The sequence below is a fragment of the Pan troglodytes genome, chromosome 14, assembly GCF_028858775.2.
Source record: "Pan troglodytes isolate AG18354 chromosome 14, NHGRI_mPanTro3-v2.0_pri, whole genome shotgun sequence".
Taxonomy (NCBI): Eukaryota; Metazoa; Chordata; class Mammalia; order Primates; family Hominidae; genus Pan; species Pan troglodytes.
Genome location: NC_072412.2, coordinates 63,065,177 through 63,085,026, shown reverse-complemented (window position 1 = coordinate 63,085,026; position 19,850 = coordinate 63,065,177). Strand labels below are relative to the sequence as shown.

The window sequence follows — 19,850 nt, the reverse complement described above, 5'->3', positions numbered from 1 at the left end:
TGATTGTTTACATTGCTATGCAGAACCTTTTTAACATGATATGATCCAATTTGTCCATTTTTGCTCTGGTTGTCTGTGCTTGTAGGATATACTCAAGAAATATTGCCCAGACCAATGTCCTGGGGAGTTTCTCCAATGTTTTCTTATAGTACTTTTATAGTTTGAGGTATTGAAGTTTTTAATTCATTTTTTTTTTTTAGTAAGTGAAGAGATAGGGGTCTAGTTTCATTCTTCTGCATATGAACATCCAGTTTTTTTTAGTGCCATTTAATTAAGAGACTCTCTTTTTCACAATTATGTTCTTAGCACCTTTTTCTAAAATGAATTCACTGTAGATGTATTTTCCATTCTGTTACATTGGTTTATGTGTCTGTTTTTATGCCAGTACCTTGCTGTTTTGGTTAAAATAGATCTGTAGCATAATTTGAAGTCAGGTAACGTGATTCCTCTGGTTTGTACATTTTGCTCAGGATGGCTTTGGCTACTCTGGGTCTTTTGTGGTTCCACATGAATTTTAGGATTGTTTTTTCTATTTCTGTGAAGAATGTTGTTGTTTTTTTGTCAGGGATTTCATTGAATCTATAGATTGCTTTGGGTAGTATGCACATTTTAACAATATTGATGATTCTAATCCATGAACATGGAATATCTTTCCATTTTTTGTGTGTGTCCTTTTCAATTTCTTTCATCAATGTTTTATAGTTTTTATTGTAGACATCTTTTACTTCTTTGGTCAACTTTACCAGCGGGTGTTTTATTTTATTCATAGCTATTGTCCATGGGATTATTTTCTTGATTCCTTTTTCACATTGTTCACTGTGGTCATACAGAATTGCTACTGATATTTATACATTGATTTTGTATCCGGCAACTTTGCAGAATTTGTCCTAATACCTTTTTGGTAGGGTGTTTAGGTTTTTCCAAGTATAAGTTATATCATCTGTAAACAAAGATAATTTGACTTCTTCCTTTCCAATTTGGATGCCCTTTCTTCCTCTTTTCTGATTGCTCTACCTAGAAATTTCAGTACTATGTTAAATAACATAAATGAAAGTGGTGATCCTTGTCTTATTCCAGATCTTAGAGGAAAGGGTTTCAGTTTTTCCTCATTGAGTATGATACTAGTTGTAGATCTGTCATATAGGGCATTTATTGTGTTGAGGTAAGTTCATTCTATACTGAGATTTTTGAGGATTTTTACAATAAAGCGATGTTGAAATTTATCCAATGAATTTTCAGCATCAACTGATATTATCATATGGTTTTGTCCTTTATTCCATTGACAGGATGTATCACATCACTGGAGTATTTTGTTGAACCACCCTTGCATCCCTGGGATAAATACCGTTTGATAATAATGAGTCTTCTTTTTAATCAGTTGTTGAATTTTATTTGCAGGTATTATTTTGAGCATTTTTGAGTCCGTGTTTATATGTAATATTGACCTGGAGTTTTCTTTTTTTAAATTTGTCTTTGTTTGATTAATCCTTTCATCATTTATGATCATATTCTTTGTTTCTTTTTTTAGTTTTTGTCTTGAAATTTATTTTCTCTAATGTAAGTATAGCTCTCTTGCTCCTTGTTTAGTTTCCATTTGCATGGAATATCCTTTTTCATTATTTTATTTTCAATGTATGTTTGTGTTTATAGGCGAAGTGTTTCTTGAAGGCAACTGATCATTAAGGTCTTTTTTTTTTAATGTATTCAGCCAGTCTATGTGTTTTGATTGGAGACTTTAGTCCATTTACATTCAGTTATTATCGATAAGTAAGGACTTAATCCTGCCATTTTGTTATTAGTTTTCTTGTGATTTTTTGGTATTGTCTTCCTTAGTTCCTTCCATCCTGTTTTCCTTATACTGAAGTTAATTTTTCTTTTGTTGTATTATAATTTCTTGCTTTTTACTTTTTTTTGTGTACTTGTATATTTTTTATTTGAGGTTACCATGAGGCTTGCCAATAACATCTTATAACCTGTTATTTTGAATTTATGACAACAGTTAATAACAAACTAGCAAAGAGCCACTTAAAAAACTATACACTTTAACTTTATCCCTTTTGCTTTTTAACTTTTCATTGTTTTTATTTATGTCTAATTGCACTATGTCTTAAAAAGTTGTTGTAGTTATTGTTTTTGACAGGTTTACCTTTTAGCTGTTCTAATCAAGATATAAGTAGTTTACACACGAGAATTACATTGTTGTAATATTTTTGTGCTTGTCTGTATACTTACTAATACCCATGAGTTTTGTACATTCACATGGTTTCCTACTGCTCATTAACATCCTTTTTTTCAGAATAAACTTTCTTTAGCATTTCTTGTAGGACAGGTCTAATGTAAATAAAATTCCTCAGCTTTTGACTGTCTGGGAAAGTTTTTATTTCTCCTTTATGTTTGAAGACTATTTTATTATTTTATTGTATTATGCTCTCCTGGCCTGTAAAGTTTCCACTGAGAAGTCGACTGCCAGATGTGTTGGTGCTCTTTTGTATGTTTTGTTTTGTTTTTTTTGCATTTGTTTTATTTATTTATTTATTATTATACTTTAAGTTTTAGGGTACATGTGCACAACGTGCAGGTTAGTTACATATGTATACATGTGCCATGCTGGTGCGCTGCATCCACTAACTCATCATCTAGCATTAGGTATATCTATGCTATCCCTCCCCCTTATCCCCACCCCACAACAGTCCCCAGAGTGTGATGTTCCCCTTCTTGTGTCCATGTGTTCTCATTGTTCAATTCCCACTTATGAGTGAGAATATGCGGTGTTTGGTTTTTTGTTCTTGCGATAGTTTACTGAGAATGATGATTTCCAATTTCACCCATGTCCCTACAAAGGACATGAACTCATCATTTTTTATGGCTGCATAGTATTCCATGGTGTATATGTGCCACATTTTCTTAATCCAGTCTATCATTGTTGGACATTTGGGTTGGTTCCAAGTCTTTGCTATTGTGAATAATGCCGCAATAAACACACGTGTGCATGTGTCTTTATAGCAGCATGATTTATAGTCCTTTGGGTATATACCCAGTAATGGGATGGCTGGGTCAAATGGTATTTCTAGTTCTAGATCCCTTAGGAATCGCCACACTGACTTCCACAATGGTTGAACTAGTTTACAGTCCCACCAACAGTGTGAAAGTGTTCCTATTTCTCCACATCCTCTCCAGCACCTGTTGTATGTATTTTTTTTTTCTCTTTGTGTTTTAAGGATACATTCTTTATCTTTGATTTTTGGGAATTTGATGAATAACTATCTTGGGATAGTGTCTTTTGTGTTAAATCTACTTGGCATTGTATGATCATCTTCTGTTTGGATATTGATATCTTTCTCCAGGTTTGGAAAGTTATCTGTTATTATCCCTTTGAATAAAATTTCCACCTCAATCGCTGTCTCTATTTCCTCTTTAAAGCCCATAACCCTTAGATTTAATCTCTTGAGGGTATTTCCAAATCTTGTAGGCACGCTTCATTTTTTGAAGTTTTTTCTTTTGTATCCTCTGAATGTGTATATTCAAATAGTATTCTTCAAGCTCACTAAATCTGTCTTCTGCTTGGTCATTTCTGGTGTTAAGGGACTCTGATGCATTATTCAGTATGACAATTGAATTTTTCAGTTCCAGAATTTCTGCTTTATTTTTAAATATTATTTTAATCTCTTTGTCACATTTATCTGGTAGGATTCTAAGTTCCTTCTCTGAGTTATTTTGAATTTCACTGAGCTTTTTAAAAACAGCTATTTTGAATTCTCTGTATGAAAGGTCACATATCTCTGTCTATCTTGGATAAGGAACTGGTGCCTTCTTTAGTTCACTTGGTGAGGTCTTATTTTCCTACATGGTGTTGATCCCTGTGTATGTTCATCAATGTCTGGGCATTAAGGAGTTAATGTATTTCTTGTAGTCTTCACAGTCTGGGCTTGTTTATACCTCTCCTTTTTGGGACGGCTTTCCAAATATTCATAGGATTTTGAGTGCTGTGATTTATTTCCTTGGTCACTGCAGCCATATCTGCATTAGAGTGCACTCCAAGGCCAGTAACACTGTGATTCTTACAGACTCATGGAGGTACTGCTTTTGCGGTCTTGGTTAAGATCACAGAAAATTCCCTTGATTTCCAAGAAGGGGCTCTTGATCTCTTCCCTTACTTTTCCCCTAGGAGAGAAAGTCTCTCTCTCCTTGCTGAGCTGCATGGAGCTGTGGGAGGGATGACATAATCACCCCTGTGGCCACCACCACTGGGACTGTGGTGGATCAGAACTGAAGCCATTACAGCCCTGAGTCTCACTCAAGAGGTGTGGCGCCAACTGCCTGGCTACTGTTGATGTTCACTCAAGGCCCAAGGGCTCAACAGTCAGCAGGTGGTGAATCCAGCCAGGCTTGTGTTCTTCCTTTCAGTGTGTCAAGCTCCCCTCTGGCCCAGGGCAGGTCCAGAAATGCCATATAGGAGCCATGACCTGGTGTTAGGAACCTAAGGAATCTACTTAGAGCTCTATTCTACTGTGGCTGAGCTTGCACCCAAGCTGCAAAAGTCCTTCCCACTTGTCCCTTTCATTTTCTCACACAGAAGGCCATGGTGGCCATGGCCACCACTGCTCTAGGTCCACAGTGAGTACTGTCTGGCTATCGCTGATGTTCATTTAAGGCACAAAGGTTTTTCAGTCAACTGTGGTTAATGCTACCAGGCCTGGGTCTCTGTGGCCTAGGCTTCCCTCCAAGTTTATTTAGGCCCCCAGAGTGCTTTAGCCTGTGGTGATAGGTTCAGGCAGAATTCAGGCTCTGATCACTAGGATGGATGATTCTTCCCTGGATAGAACTGGTCAAAATGCTCCCTCTGTGTGTACTGGCTGAATTCTCCCTCTGTTGCTTTCCACTGTGACAGGGCAGCACTGAATTACAATGAAAGTCTCACAATCCCTGCACTGTCCCTCCCCCAAGCACACTGACTCTCTCTCTGCCACCAGGCTGCTGCTAGGGCATAGGGAAGGGTGGTGTCAGCAATTCAAACCATCTTTTCTACTTTCTTTAGTGCTTCTTTCCTTGACATAATTTTAAAACCAGGTACTGATATTGCTCACCTGATTTTTGTTTTTTCCTGAAGGTGCATTTTTGTAGTTGTTCAATTTGGTGTTTCTGCAGAGGATTCCTTTTGGCTATCTTGCTCCATCTCCTTTCACATTCCTTTTGTTAATGTGTGGTTTCAACTATAAAATTCACACTTTACAGAGAACTAATTTTTTTTTTTCAGTGACTGAGATAACCATTATCATGGTAACACAGAGATGTTACTGCTAATGTGATGGACGTTATGACTTTACTGATGTATTATTTAAAATATGGCATCTGTCTAAAGTACACAGAAAATTAATGCTACATTTTGTGGCTTCTCTTGGTTTATTTGTTCCTCTCCTAAATTTTTCAATACCTTATTCCTTAGATTTTCTTAATCTTAACAATATAATCTGCCAGACAGTTGCGAGAAAACCGAGAAACTGAATTTTCCTTGTTACTTGTTTTCTTCAATTCTAATGCCCCAGGGCATAAACCCACCCAAAAGAAGCTTAAGAGAAGGCTCTGAGCTAAAGTATAAAAGGCTAAATTGCCCCTCTGGGTTAGAATGTGCTTCCAGAAAATATGTTTTCTTGACATCTGTAGATCTCACTGATGAGCTAAGGAAGAAGATCTCCCAAGAGACACCCGGCAGAAAAACCACTCTGAGAGAATCAACTTCTATCATCCTGATTGACAGAGTGGGGCAGCTCTTCCCTGAAGTCTGCAATGCTACAATTTAGATCTTAGCAAACAACTGATAAATAATTTTTTCCCTCTTTTAGTTTTTTATTTTCTACTCATTCTTCATTTGGGTGCAATTGTAACAGAATTTGCTAAACTCTGCATTTGATTTCTGAAGTGGATTTTAATTATTCTGTCATAAACTTGCAATGGAGTATCAGGCAGGTGATATATCTCAGTTCATTGTCTTGGTTTCCTAGGCAATTGGCTGAAATGACAAATTATGAAAAATGGCTACACTAAGCTGAAAAAGTACATTAACACAGTCATTTCTACAACAAGAGTATAATTGATGTTATAAAAATTTACTATAACACAAACAATTGCTTTATAGTGGGACTCTATAAATTTCTAATTTGCCTAAAATAATCTAAACATATTTATTCATATAAAATAGCAATTATATGAATAAAAGATGAAATAGGGCATCAGTAAGAAAACTTGTTTTGCTAGTGTATGGATGATTTTAGGATGAAAAACTGAGAAATAAATGAAAAGACACAAAGTTAATGAATTAGTATTCAAGGGTATGTGCTAAAAAGTTTTACATATGCCATCTATATTAGCCAGGTTCTCTAGAGAGACAGAACTATAGGATAGATGTATATATAAAGGGGAGTTTATTAAGGAGTATTGACTCACACGAGGGTGACTCCTACTATAGGCCGTCTACAAGCTGAGGAGCAAGGAAGTCAGTCTGAGTCCCAAAACCTCAGAAGTAAGGAAGCTGACAGCGAAGCCTTCAGTCTATGGCCGGAGGCCCAAGAGCCTGAGGCCCAAGGCAAACAACTGGTGTAAGCCCAAGAGTCCAAAAGCTGAAGAATTTGGAGTTTGATGTTCGAAGGTGGGAAGTATCCAGTATGGGAGAAAGGTGAAGGCCAGAAGACTCAGTAAGTCTGCTCATTCCACCTTCTGCCTGTTTTTTCTAGCTGTGCTGGCAGCCAAGGGGATGGTGCCCACCCAGACTGAGGGTGGGTCTGCCTCTCCCAGTCCACTGATTCAAATGGTAGTCTCCTCTAGCAACAACCTCAAGATACACCCAGGAAAATTACTTTGCATCCCTCAAGCCAGTCAAGTTGACATTTAATATTAACCATCACACCATCTTAGTCAATCTTCAAAAACACACTATGTAACTGATATAAATTTTAAAGGAGAAGGACACACCTTAGCCCAGGTGAGTGCTTCCAAAGAAAGGGGAAATGCACAACAGTTTTTAGAAAATGATGCTGTTGCTGCATATGAATTATGTTTTCATTTCCTATTGTCTTGAATATGGCAAAGAGGAAAATCAGGTGACAAATTGCTAGTTAGTGAGCAACTGAGTCATTCAATTTAATGTGGGAACTGTGAAGGTGAATGAATGATTATATCAAAACTCTTCTAAATTATCATAATCATGGGAGGGGGCCAACTCACAAGTTTTGAAGACCGTTTATTAAATTGATAATAGGTAGACATCAAGTAGTAATACATAGCTTTAAAATGAGACCATTAGCAAATTGAGATCCCTTTATTTAATATATTAAAAATTCTTCTGTGGGGAAGAATATCATATATGTGTAATTTGGCTTACACTTCAAACAACAATTTTATTTGCGTTTATGTGGGCCATGTGAAAGCAGCAGCGCTGGAGCCTTATGTAATAATGACATCTTCGGCTGGGCGTGGTGGGTGGCTCATGCCTGTAATCCCAGCACTTTGGGAGGCCGAGGTGGGCGGATCACGAGGTCAGGAGATCGAGACCATCCTGGCTAACATGGTGAAACCCCATCTCTACTAAAAATACAAAAAATTAGCTGGGCATGGTGGCAGGCGCCTGTACTCTCAGCTACTTGGGAGGCTGAGGCAGGAGAATGGCGTGAACCCAGGAGGCGGAGCTTGCAGTGAGCCGAGATCCCGCCACTGCACTCCAGCCTGGGCGACAGAGTGAGACTCCGTCTCAAAAAAAAAAAGATAATAATCACATCTTCAATAGCACCTCCACACTACATGCATTCAATTCTGAGTTTCTTCTTGAGGGATCTTCATTTTGTCTCTACAAATAAAAATTGAATGCATTTTTGCCAAACATGCATTGGGAGAGTTATTTTCATGGCTACATATTACAAATAGTTTGAACATTTTAGATCTTATTATTACATGAAGGTTTGGGCAGGTGTGCATAACTTAAATCTGTAGACAATTATTGCCAAAAACATGTCTTTTTGTCTTAAAAAGTGTACATTTAATAGTCTGGATTGGGAACCCAGAAAATGGTTTCAAAACAATGATGTTCTTAGTAATCTATAAATAGAGAATTTTGTGGAAGAAATTTTGTTTCTAAAATCCAACATTGATATTCTTTTTAAAAGATTGTAAGTTGAAATGTTACAAGAAATTTATTACCACATTCTTGTCTTTCTTCTACCTGTTCGCTTACTTGAAGCTATAAACTACTAAAAAATATATATTACAGAGTACCTGCTGTATTATAAGGATTACACTACTTGTTATTTTTTAGCAATAAAAATATATGTCTATATATTTAAGGCTAAAAAACGGACTATGATGAACTTTCAATATTTCCATTTCTTTAAATACCACCAACAAATCCAAGGAAGATATTTACATATAGAAAATATCATTTTTACACACGTCCATGTGAAGAGACAACCAAACAGGCTTTGTGTGAGCAATAAAGCTTTTTAGTCACCTGGGTGCAGGTGGGCTGAGTCCGAAAAGAGAGTCAGCAAAGGGTGGTGGGATTATCATTAGTTCTTACCGGTTTGGGATAGGCAATGTAGTTGGGAGAAATTCTTTGCAGGCAGGGGGTGGATCTCACAAAATACATTCTTACGGGCAGGGAGAATATTGCAAAGTACCTTCTTAAGGGCGGGGGAGGATATTACAAAGTACCTTCTCAAGGGTGGGGAGGGTGTATCTTACAAAGTACATTTACAAGGGCAGGGGAATAACACAAAGTACATTATCTCAAGGGCAGTGAGGGTTTATTGTCACAAAGTCCATTGATCAGTTAGGGTGGGGCAGGAACAGATCACAATGGTGGAATGTCATCTTTTGTGGTTCTTCAGTTGCTCCAGGCCATCTGGATGTATACGTGCAGGTCACAGGGGTTATGAGGGCTTAGCTTGGGCTCAGAGGCCTGACAATCATATGTTTTGTTTTCCAGTTTATTTATTCTGCTTTCGTGATGATTTTTGGGGGCCTTCAATAATCTGAGTCTCTAAGTATCCACAGGATATAATCATATTTAGAAATTCATAAAAATTGACAATGGGAATAGACTCTTTATTGTATGGAATCCTGTGCACTCTCTATTGCTTGGCTGAAACCACCTAACAATTAGCACAATGAGAGAATCAAATACTTGGGAAAATGTTTTTTTAAAAAATGTATAAACTACATAAATACTAGATTACCTTTTGTCTTATTAATGTGATGATATGAAATGTGTTTTATATGAAGTCATCTCACCATTACACACCCACACACACACACACACACAACTTACCAATTTCTACAAAAATATGCATTCATCTTAGGCTCATGTAATTTAAATATGGGCATAAAATAACAAGCAGTAAAGTCCAAATGAAGTAGAACTTTTTTAGCATATAGATGGCTGCTATATAGTAGGCATGTTATAGGGGTAAAAACAAAAAAATTGAGAAAAGTATATTGAAAGATTTATATCTCAAGACATCAATATATACCTCCCAAATCAAAAATAATTATATTCCTGTAGAAAATGTAACATTTCACCATTCAAAATCAGTTACATATTCTGTCTTGGTAATTAATCAATGAAAAAATATATTGGTCTTCTAGTAAAACACTATTTGAAACACTGATGACTTCACAATGGAGAAAATCATTTAGACAAGACATATTGATGCCTTCAAAAACAATGCAGGTATTGTACAGGGCATTTAGCCTTTAAGATTTTAAAAATGGTAAATTTGAAGGGTTTATCAACAATACCATCACAGTGTTTTCATGATAAATAATTACATCAAATAATATTTCTTTTTTTAATATACTAGTAATTATACCTAAGAAGTAAAACTTATATTCTGTTGTTGATTATCAAGATATTTAAAAAATGTATTTCTTCCTTGGAAATTTATTTTACCTAATTTGTAGTAATTTTATTTATTCTAAATGATTTTACATTGTTTTAGAAACTAAATCAGATACAGAAAAACATATTCATTAATTTTGATAATTTTTCTTTTAAATGTGTAGAGGAAAACCTGCATGAAACTGAGTAAGTAGAGGTTGTGTCTTCTTTAATTTTTTTCCTAAGTCTCTAGAGGCATTTACTGAAAAAATACTTTTGATTTGGTTTTGCAGGAACAGAATTTTATTTGTTAAAATGTGGCCAATCATAAGAATAATGTGTGCATTACCTTCTTAATTAAAAAATGGCTTTATTCCTTTTAGGAATTTTTGAAGTGTTTCCTGTCTAGAAATTTAGGGAGAAATTATAAGTATTTATTTTCTAGAAATGTCTATTGCAAAAATGCAAGCAACTTTTATATGAAGTATATTATTAGGTATATTTTTTATTTTAGCTTTTTTCCCATAATCAATAACATTGAAATAATTTTAATAGTAAGCTTTTTAATTGTAAAACATCCTTTTTTTTTACAGATGGGGTTTTGCTATCTTGCTCAGGCTAGACTTGATTTCTTTGGCTCTAGTGATGATCCTTTGGCTTCAGCCTCCCAAGTAACTCAGACTACAGGTGTTTGCCACCATGCCCAGCTAAAGTCCCCTTTTGAATTAAACATTGGGGGAAACGGTGAACCTTATGTGTTTGGAATATTTTTTTGACAAGAAGGATATTTTAATTCATTCCCTTTTTTTGAAATTACATATTTTGGAACATTTTTCCTTCCTCCTTCTGAAAAATGCTTGTGTGTGCCATGAAATAAATATTTTGTTGACTCAGTTTTGTACCTGGAACACAAAGCCCTCATAAAAACATGTTGAAACGAGGGAAAACATATACCAACACTAAGAAAATTTTATGACTGGAAGAAAATATATAGAAAAACTTGATTTCTTAATGTCAATATAATATTCGTAAAAGAAAATGACTAACAAAAATGTACATGGTATTAATGCAACCTTTACGAAATTGTATTGAGTATATTTACATCTTCATTCATTTTAGAAGTGGATAAGAAGAATCACATTATCTTATTTTCACATTATAATTTTAAGTTTAAATATTTTTAGTAACGAGTATAGAGAAAAACGAACATCACCTTTTAAAAGACAAATGAATCTGTTTTTTTGTGTAAGAATGTGGGCCCTTAACTTAATGTAAAGTTATAGGTATTTGTGTTAAACTTTAGTATGTCTTTTTAAACTCTATGACATTTAGTAAATACATGTTTTAAACTCATTCTTCAGATTGAGTTACGGCAGTAGAGAAAAGATGTGCACCATTAGCTTTTGTGATATTTTTACAAGCAGCACTAAATTAAAATAGTATAATTTAGAACTGAAGAAATTTGAGATATGTATTACAGAAAATACTTAATATTGTTAACATTTTATTTAATCATCTCAGCTAATTTTTATCATGTTGAATAACCTAAAATCATAAGCTTAAAAAAGTCAATTATATTTTCAAATAATTTTTGAAAGTATTTTTTAAAATGTGAAGATAATAATATCATCAAAATTCTTAATAAAATTTTAAGATTAACTTAAAGGACATTTGGGGAGAAAGGCATTAAAGGATATCATTTATATCCCATACCGTGCTTTGTTTGGAAATATGTAGGCCATTGATCATAGCTACTTCAATTTTACCTAATTACTAATTTTAGAAATAAAAAAACATTGAGTTGAAATGTATAATTTTCTTGTATAGATAAATATATCTTATATTAATTTTTTTTTTTGAGATGGAGTCTTGCTCTGTTGCCCAGGCTGGAGTGCAGTGGCATAATCTCGGCTCACTGCAATCTCCACCTCCTGGGTTCAAGCAATTCCGCTGCCTCAGCCTCCCAAGTAGCTGGGACTACAGGCACATGCCACTATGCTCGGCAAATTTTGGTATTTTTAGTAGAGATGGGGTTTTGCTATGTTGGCCAGGCTGATATTGAACTTCTGACTTTGAGTGATTTGCCCACTTCAGCCTCCCAAAGTGTTGGGATTACATAGGTGAGCCACCACGCCTGGCCCTTCTATTACTTTCTTACAGAGTATTACTGTGTGTTTGGGCGGGGCGGGGGGAAGAAAAGAAAAAAATTAAGAAGAAAATAAATATAAGAGAAAAATACATTTATTAAGTTTAATAAATTTTCTGTTATATGTGTAGGGGAATACCTGCATAAATCTGAATAAATAGAGGTTGCGTCTTCTGCTATTTTTGCTAAGTCTCTAGAGGATGTAATATAAATTTCCATCAGAATCCCAAAGGCTTTATTAAGCAGTGGTGACATAAAATGAAAGGGAGAAAATACCAGAAAGTACACAAATATAAACTAATATTATCAAGCTGGTAAATGCAAATATGCTATTCAGTACAAAGTGAAGCAAATAGGATAGAGAATAAACAACTTTGTACAAAGAGATTTCCTTGAGTAAATGACATCATATATTTCTTTAAAGAAAAAATATAAAGTAATTGGGTAAATAATTTTCAAAAAGCCAGTTCTGGACAGAGGGAAAGAAGAGTATATCTGCTTTATTTCATGCATACAATAAATACATACATATGTATGCATAAAATAAAGTTTTATTGTAGGAACATTAAAAATAAGAACTGCAAAGGTAGACAGGGTCACCATTAGAAAGAGTATTAATTCGAGAATGAACAGCTTAAACAGCATCTTTTAGATTATAGAAAAAAATTAATAGTTTAAAAATGTGGAAAGAGAAGATTCAATTTGTATTTGCTAATGTGTCACTTGAAGGTGTATCAGTAGAAAATGAGACTGGAAGAAAGAAGTCCAGGTCTTTAATAATGGTTGAGCTCACAAGAATGAGGGCCTGAATTACATTGTAATACTAGGGTCAGAAATTAAAATTGACAAGTCTTGATGATTGATTAGATGAAGTAGTAATGAGAAAAATAATCTATGTAGAAAGATCACCAAGTGAAAAAGAAAAAATACTGAATGGCAGAAATTGAGAATGAAGGGTTGAAAGATTGAAGAAGAATCCAGAAAAAAGTGATCTTTCAGAAATTATGGAACTAGAAAAAAGATTTCACACAGAATAATGGCAACCATCAAACAAAGATACAGGAAATTTATAAAAGAGCATTTTAAAATAAATGTAGCATATAATTATTGATGATTTATTCAGTTTAATTATATTTAAATGGTCTGATTGCAATGACATGAATGGGGGCTAAAAAGCTTTTGAAAAATAATGCTTAAAAGATTCTAAAATTTATTGAAAACACCAGCATACAGATCCAAGAAGTTCTACAAAGGTCAAGCAGAATAAATATGAAGAAAACCACATCTAGGCTGGCCACGGTGGCTCATGTCTATGATCCCAGCACTTTGGGAGGCCAAGGCGGGTGGATCACCTGAGGTCAGGAGTTGGAGACCAGCCTGACCAATATGGTGAAACCCTATCTCTACTAAAAATACAAAAATTTGCTGGGCTTGGTGGTGCTTGCCCGTAATTCCAGCTACTTGGGAGCCTGAGGCAGGAGAATCATTTGAACCCGGGAGGCAGAGGTTGCGGTGAGCCAAGACCATGCCACTACATTCCAGCCTGGGTGACAGTCGAGACTCCGTGTCAAAAAAAAAAAAAGCCACATCTGATATATTACAGTTAAAATACTAAAAATCAAGTAGAAAAAAATATTTTGAAAGTAGCCAGAGGAGAAAATAAGGGCATTACATACAGGAGGACCATGATATGAAAACATGACTTCTCAGCAAAACAAAGGAGACTTAAAGAAAACGGAACACTATTTTAAAACTGCTTTTTAAAAGAGTCAGCCCATAATTCTTTATGTAGCAAAGGTAGCTTTTAAATCATAAGGCAAAGCAAAAACATGCAAACATATATAAAAATTCAATGAATTTCTAGCCATTAGACCTACGCTATAGAAAATATTAAAGATGTCTTCAATATGATGGGGAATAACATAAAATAGAGCCCCAGTTCTATAATAAGAAATGAATATCACCAAAAGTAGTAAATATTGGAGTATGTAAAAATATTTTTCACTCTTCTCAAATTTATTACAAGACAAATGACTATTTAATGTAAAAATTGTTTAGACAAATATAACAGGAATAAATGAGAAGTTTCTCAAGCTGATAAATAGTATCAGAAACTCCTAAAGATATCCTTATACTTAATTGTGAAACAGTAAATGCTTTTATTCTAAGCTTGAGGTAAAGGCTTTGTTGCTAATTCTTGAATGCTATATTAAACATTACACGAGGTAGACTGTGTATGTAACAGAGAAAGAAAAAAATTGGCATAAATATCAGGAAAAATAAGTAATTATTTAACCCTTCTGAGGGGATTTTTGTTTATGATATAAGGTAGGAGTCTAATTTCATTCTTTTGCATGTGGATATTCAGTTTTTCCAACATCGTTTGTTGAAGAGACTATCCTTACCTCATTGTGTGTTCTTGTCATCCTTGCTGAACATCAGCTGACTGCACATGTTTGAATAATACTGTGTGTTTAATACTGTTTTAATTGCTGTAGATTTGTAACATGTTTGAGGCTATAAAACTCCTTAAAAAATAATAGGTGAAAATGTTATCGACATTGGTTTTGGCAATGATTTCTTGGGTGTGACACCAAAAGCCCAGGCAACAAAACCAAAAATAAACAAATGAGATTTTATCAAACTGAAAAGCTTCTGCACAGTAAAGAAAACAACCAAGCAAAGTGAAGAGGAAACCTATGGAATAAGAAAATATATTTGCAAAACATCTGTCTGTTAAGGGATTAGTATCCAAAATATAGAAATGTCTCTTACAACTTGATAGCAAGAAAACAAACACCCCAATTAAAAAATTGAGCAAAGGACCACCATAGACATCCCCCCAACCAAACAGCACATTTAAATGGCCACCAAATATATGAAAGGTTGTTCAACATCATTACTAATCAGGAAAATGCAGATCAAAGCCACAGTGAAATATTACCTCATACCTAGGAGGGAGAAGTGCTGGTGAGGTTGTGAACAAATGGGAACGTTTATACACTGGTGGGTGGGAATGAAGAATGGTGTAGCCAATATGAAATACAGAATGAAAGTTCCTCAGAAAATAAAAAAAGTAGAACTACTATATGATTTAGCAATATCGCTTCTAGGTATGTATTAAAAAGAATTGAAATCAGGATCCTGAAGAGATATCTGCATTCTCTCATTCACTGCAGCATTACTCAAAAAAGTCAAGATATGGAAACATCCTAAATGTCTATTGTCAGATGGACAGAGAAAATGTGCCATATAAACATAATGAAGTATTATTCAGTCTTAAAAATTAAGGAAATCATTCAGTCTACAACAACATGGATTAAATTAGAGGTCATCAAGTTAAATAAGCCAGTAACAGAAGAACAGATACTGCATGATTTCACTTATATGAGGTATCTAAAATAATCAAACTATTACAATAGACACAGAAAATAGTGAGTGCCGGGGCTGGTGAGAACAGGGAATTGAGAATTGTTACTCGATGGGTATAAAGTTTCAGTTATGCCAGGTTAATAAATTCTAGAGATCTGTACAATATAGTATTCATAGTTAACAATACAGTATTGTGCACTTTAAAATATATTAAGGGGATGGAACTCATGTAAAATGTTGTTACCACTAAAACAACAAAATAAACAAAAACACATGTACACACGTAGAAGAACACAAAGATATATTTGAATGTTTTGGATATGTTTAGTATCTTGATTGTAGTGATAGCAACATGGGTGTGTGTGCATGCCTAAACTCACCAAAATGAATATATTAAATATGTGCAATTTTTATGTATCAATTATACTTCAATAAATCAAAAAAGAAAAGAATAAGTAATGTTGCTATCAGCAGATGATATACATAGTTGTGTACATCATATGTAAAATCTTAAGTAATTTAGCACAAAATATTAAAACAAGAAGTGAACTTAGTGTTCTTGCTGAACATAGGGCCAATATACCACTTGCAATCATTATATTCCAGTAGCAAGGAAATAAAAAGAAAGATGTAAAAGTTGTACCATTTCCAATAATACCAAAATATTTAGGAACAAATTTAAGAAATGATATTTAACAATACTACACTGAAAATATTAAATATTGCTGAGAGAAATTAAAGAGAATCTATACAAATGAAGAAATACATCATGTCAATATATTCAAAAACCTCATTTTAGTTTTTAATTCTCCTAATATTAATTCATAGATTCAATGTGATGCAATCAAACCCCAAAAAAACTTTTATGTTTTAACTGAACAATTAATCTTTTTATATGGAAAAGGATAGGACCAACAATAAATGGAATTGTGTTAAAGACTTAACTACCTGATATTAATACTCATTTTATTTTAACTTTAGTAATGGAAACAGTGCAGTATTGTTGTGAAAACATATAAATGGATCAATGAAACAGAGCAGAGTGTCAAAAAGCAGACTGACATATACATAATATGTTATGCAGGATAATGGTTCCCCAAGAGTTCCACATCCTAATCCCCCAAACCTATGAAAATGTTATCTCTAAGGAAAAGAGAATTCAGGTTGCAGACTGAATTAAAATTCCGAGTCAGTTGACTTTAAAATAGGGAGATTATTCCAGATCATCTAGGTGGGCCCAATATAATCACAATGCTTCTTAAAAGTGGAAGAAGAAAACAGAAGACAGAGAGAAAAGTGACTATTGAAGGCAAGAGCATTGGCCTGCCCCTGCTGGCTTTGAAGGTGGAGAATGTGGTCTTGACACAAACAATGTGATTGGTCTCCAAAAGCCAAAAAAGCAGGAAGCAGTTTTTCCTCTACAGCCTTCAAAAAGAATCACAACTCTGACAACAGTTGATTTTGCCTAGGAAGACCCATGTTTGGTCCTATCTGCATAATTCTATGATATCAATTTGTGTTGTTTTCAGCCATTAAGTTTATGGCATTTTGCTATAGCACCAATAGAAAATCAATACAAATTTTCCCTTAACTTTCTACAAAGGTGCAAAGTTAATTGTATGAGGAAATGAAAGTTTTTCAAAAAATGGTCTTATAATAACTGGGCAAAAAAAAGGCCAACAAACAAACAAACAAAAACCAAAGATTTATGAACCCAACCTCGTATCTCACAAAAAATTAAATGAGCACAGCAATTACATTATCATAGCTGTAAAGCCAAAGCCAAGTCATATTGACTTTTCTTTTGCTTTCTCTTACTACATCTATTCTAAAATCTAAAACCATATAGCTTTTAGAATAAACGATAGCATATTTTTGCTACCTTCAGGTGAGCAAATGTCTTAGATTCTATGTGCAAAGAACCATCTGACAGAACTCTGATATATTAATAACTAAACACAAACAGTCCAATGAAACAATAAGCCAGAGGCTTAAAGAGACATTTAACAAAAGAAAATTTTCAGATGACCAAAAACACACAGAAGCTGTTAAGCACCATTAGTCCTCAGGGAAATGAATCTTAAAACAATGATGGGATGTCACTTAACATTCTTCATTTTGACTAAATTAAACCAATATTGGTGAGAATTCGGGACAACTCAAAATCTTATAGATTTCTGGTGGGACTGTTAAGTGATACATTCTTTAAAATGGTAGGTGCAGCAAACCACTATGGCACATGTATACCTGTGTAACAAACCTGCATGTTCTGCACATGTATCCCGGAACTTAAAGTAAAATAAACAAACAAACAACAACAACAAAACAGTTTTGCAGTTTTTTATGAAGTTGAACATACACATATCCTAAGAGCCAGTTATTTCAATCTTATTTATCAAAGAGAAATAAAAACATATTTCTGCAAAAAGACTTGTACATGAATAATCATAGCAACTTTATTCATTTACACCCTCAAATTTAAACAATCTGAATACTCATAAATAGGAAAATGCATACATAAGTAATTCTACGTTCATAGAATACTAGCCAGCAGTGAAAAAATAATGAACTACTAATTTATAAAAACAATAAGAATATCTAAAAAACTGTGTTAAGCAAAAGAAGCTAAAGTTGCACATTGTATATTATTTCATTTATGTTATAAAGTTCAAAATTAGATAAAACTAATCTATGAAAATACAACACAGACAAGCCTGTGCCCAGGGACTGTGGATTGCCTAGAAAAAGGAATATTACGGGGTGCTATAACTACTCTATATTTTGCATGAGGCAGTGATCATTTAAGTGTATACATTTAACAAAATTCATGACTTGTACACTTAAGGTTTGTGTGATTTATTCATGTAAGTTTTATGCAACTAAAGTAATGCTGGAATGTATGGAATAGATTGAAAGAGACAGAGTAGAAGCAATGTAGAGGGTATAAGGCTATTACAGTGATTCAGGTGATAGATGATAATTAGTTGCTCCAATCAGGGATAAAATTCCATAGCTGACAAAATTATTTTGCCTTTGCTTAAATTTTAGGTAAAACCAACATTACCACCTGAGAGATTGGTTATAGAAAGTGGTGAGAAGATAAGTCATTATCACTCAAAGGTTTTTGCCTTAGTGACCGAAAAACTGAAGTTGCCACGAACTGAAATTTGAAAGTTCATAAAAAAGACAAATATGGATGAAACAAAAAAATCAGTTTAATTTTTAAAATGTGTTTAGTTTGAGATATCCACTAGATACTTAAGAGAAGATGTCAAGAAGGCAGTTGGGTATATGGATCAGAGGCTCAAGACAGAGAACTAGGAGGGCAGAAGTACATAGCTAGTATATAACACCACAACACTGGTTGTGTTAACAGAGTGGTAAATAGAAGAGAAGACAAGACCTGAACCCTGGGGTTTTCAAGTTCTTAGGAGTGAGGGATACCAGGAGGAACTTACCAAAAAAAAAAAAAAAAAAAAGAAAAAAGAAAAAAAAAAAAAGAAGAAAGTGAGTGAGTAGTAATACAGGAAATAAAAAAAAAATGTTAGGAAGGAGAGGTGATCAATTATGTCAAAACTAATGGTGGGTCAAGTAAGATGAGAATAACTTACACTGGATTTAACGATATGTTAATTTTTTGTCTTGAAAATAGTTTCAAAGATGTTTTCTGAATAGAAGTCTGTTGTACTGATTTTAAGAAGTAATAAATAAATTTGGTACCGTAAATATGGAAACTTACTTAAGAATTTCTCCTGTATGGGAGAGCATCGCACAGTTAGATGAAGGGGAAGGGTGGGTGTTCAGTCAATTTAAAAATTAATGTGAGAAATAAATTCTTTATTCCATTCTGTCTGGAATAATTCAGTAGAATCTAAAAAAATTTAATGTAAGAGGAAAAAAAGGTTGGTGGAGTGATGTCCTTGAATACATAAAAGGAGACAGGATTTAATGCATGTATAGGGGGATAGCTTTAGGTGAGAGCATGAATGTGTCATCTGTGTTAAGAGTCAGGTAATCAAAATGTGTGCTGTTGCTGCTGGTAAGAGGGTGTATGTGAAGACTGGAATTCTTAGATGTTCCTTTCTATTTATTTATTTTTTTTGTCTCCAGTAAGGTTAGATGTTTATTTTATGTTTTTATTGAACTAAGAAGCAAAATTATCTGAGTGGAGTAAATTTAGGCAAGGATGTGCTAGAGTCTGGGGAGGAAAGAGGTATGAAATAGTGTTCTAGGATCCTGGGACAATGAAAGGGCCATGGATATGGAATTAGAAATGCTCACTTGGCAACATCAAGAGCTCACTTAAAGTCTGTTGTCAGGAATTAAACGTGAAGCTTACTGTAATCCTTGACATTTATGGACACAGGACTGGGTATGGAGAGTTGGATAGATGCAAGACAATGCTTTTTGTTTTTATTTTAAGAGTATTAAAAAAGTGCCATTGAGCATACAATGTAAGCAAGAGAGTAA

At 34.2% G+C, this 19,850-nt stretch overlaps 1 protein-coding gene across 1 annotated transcript in view; it reads right to left on the bottom strand.

Moving 5' to 3' along the window:
* The window catches only part of LOC129136834 (myosin IC heavy chain-like), a 185,653-nt gene that overhangs the window by 58,789 nt on the left and 107,014 nt on the right, over positions 1-19,850 (bottom strand). The window lies entirely within an intron of this gene.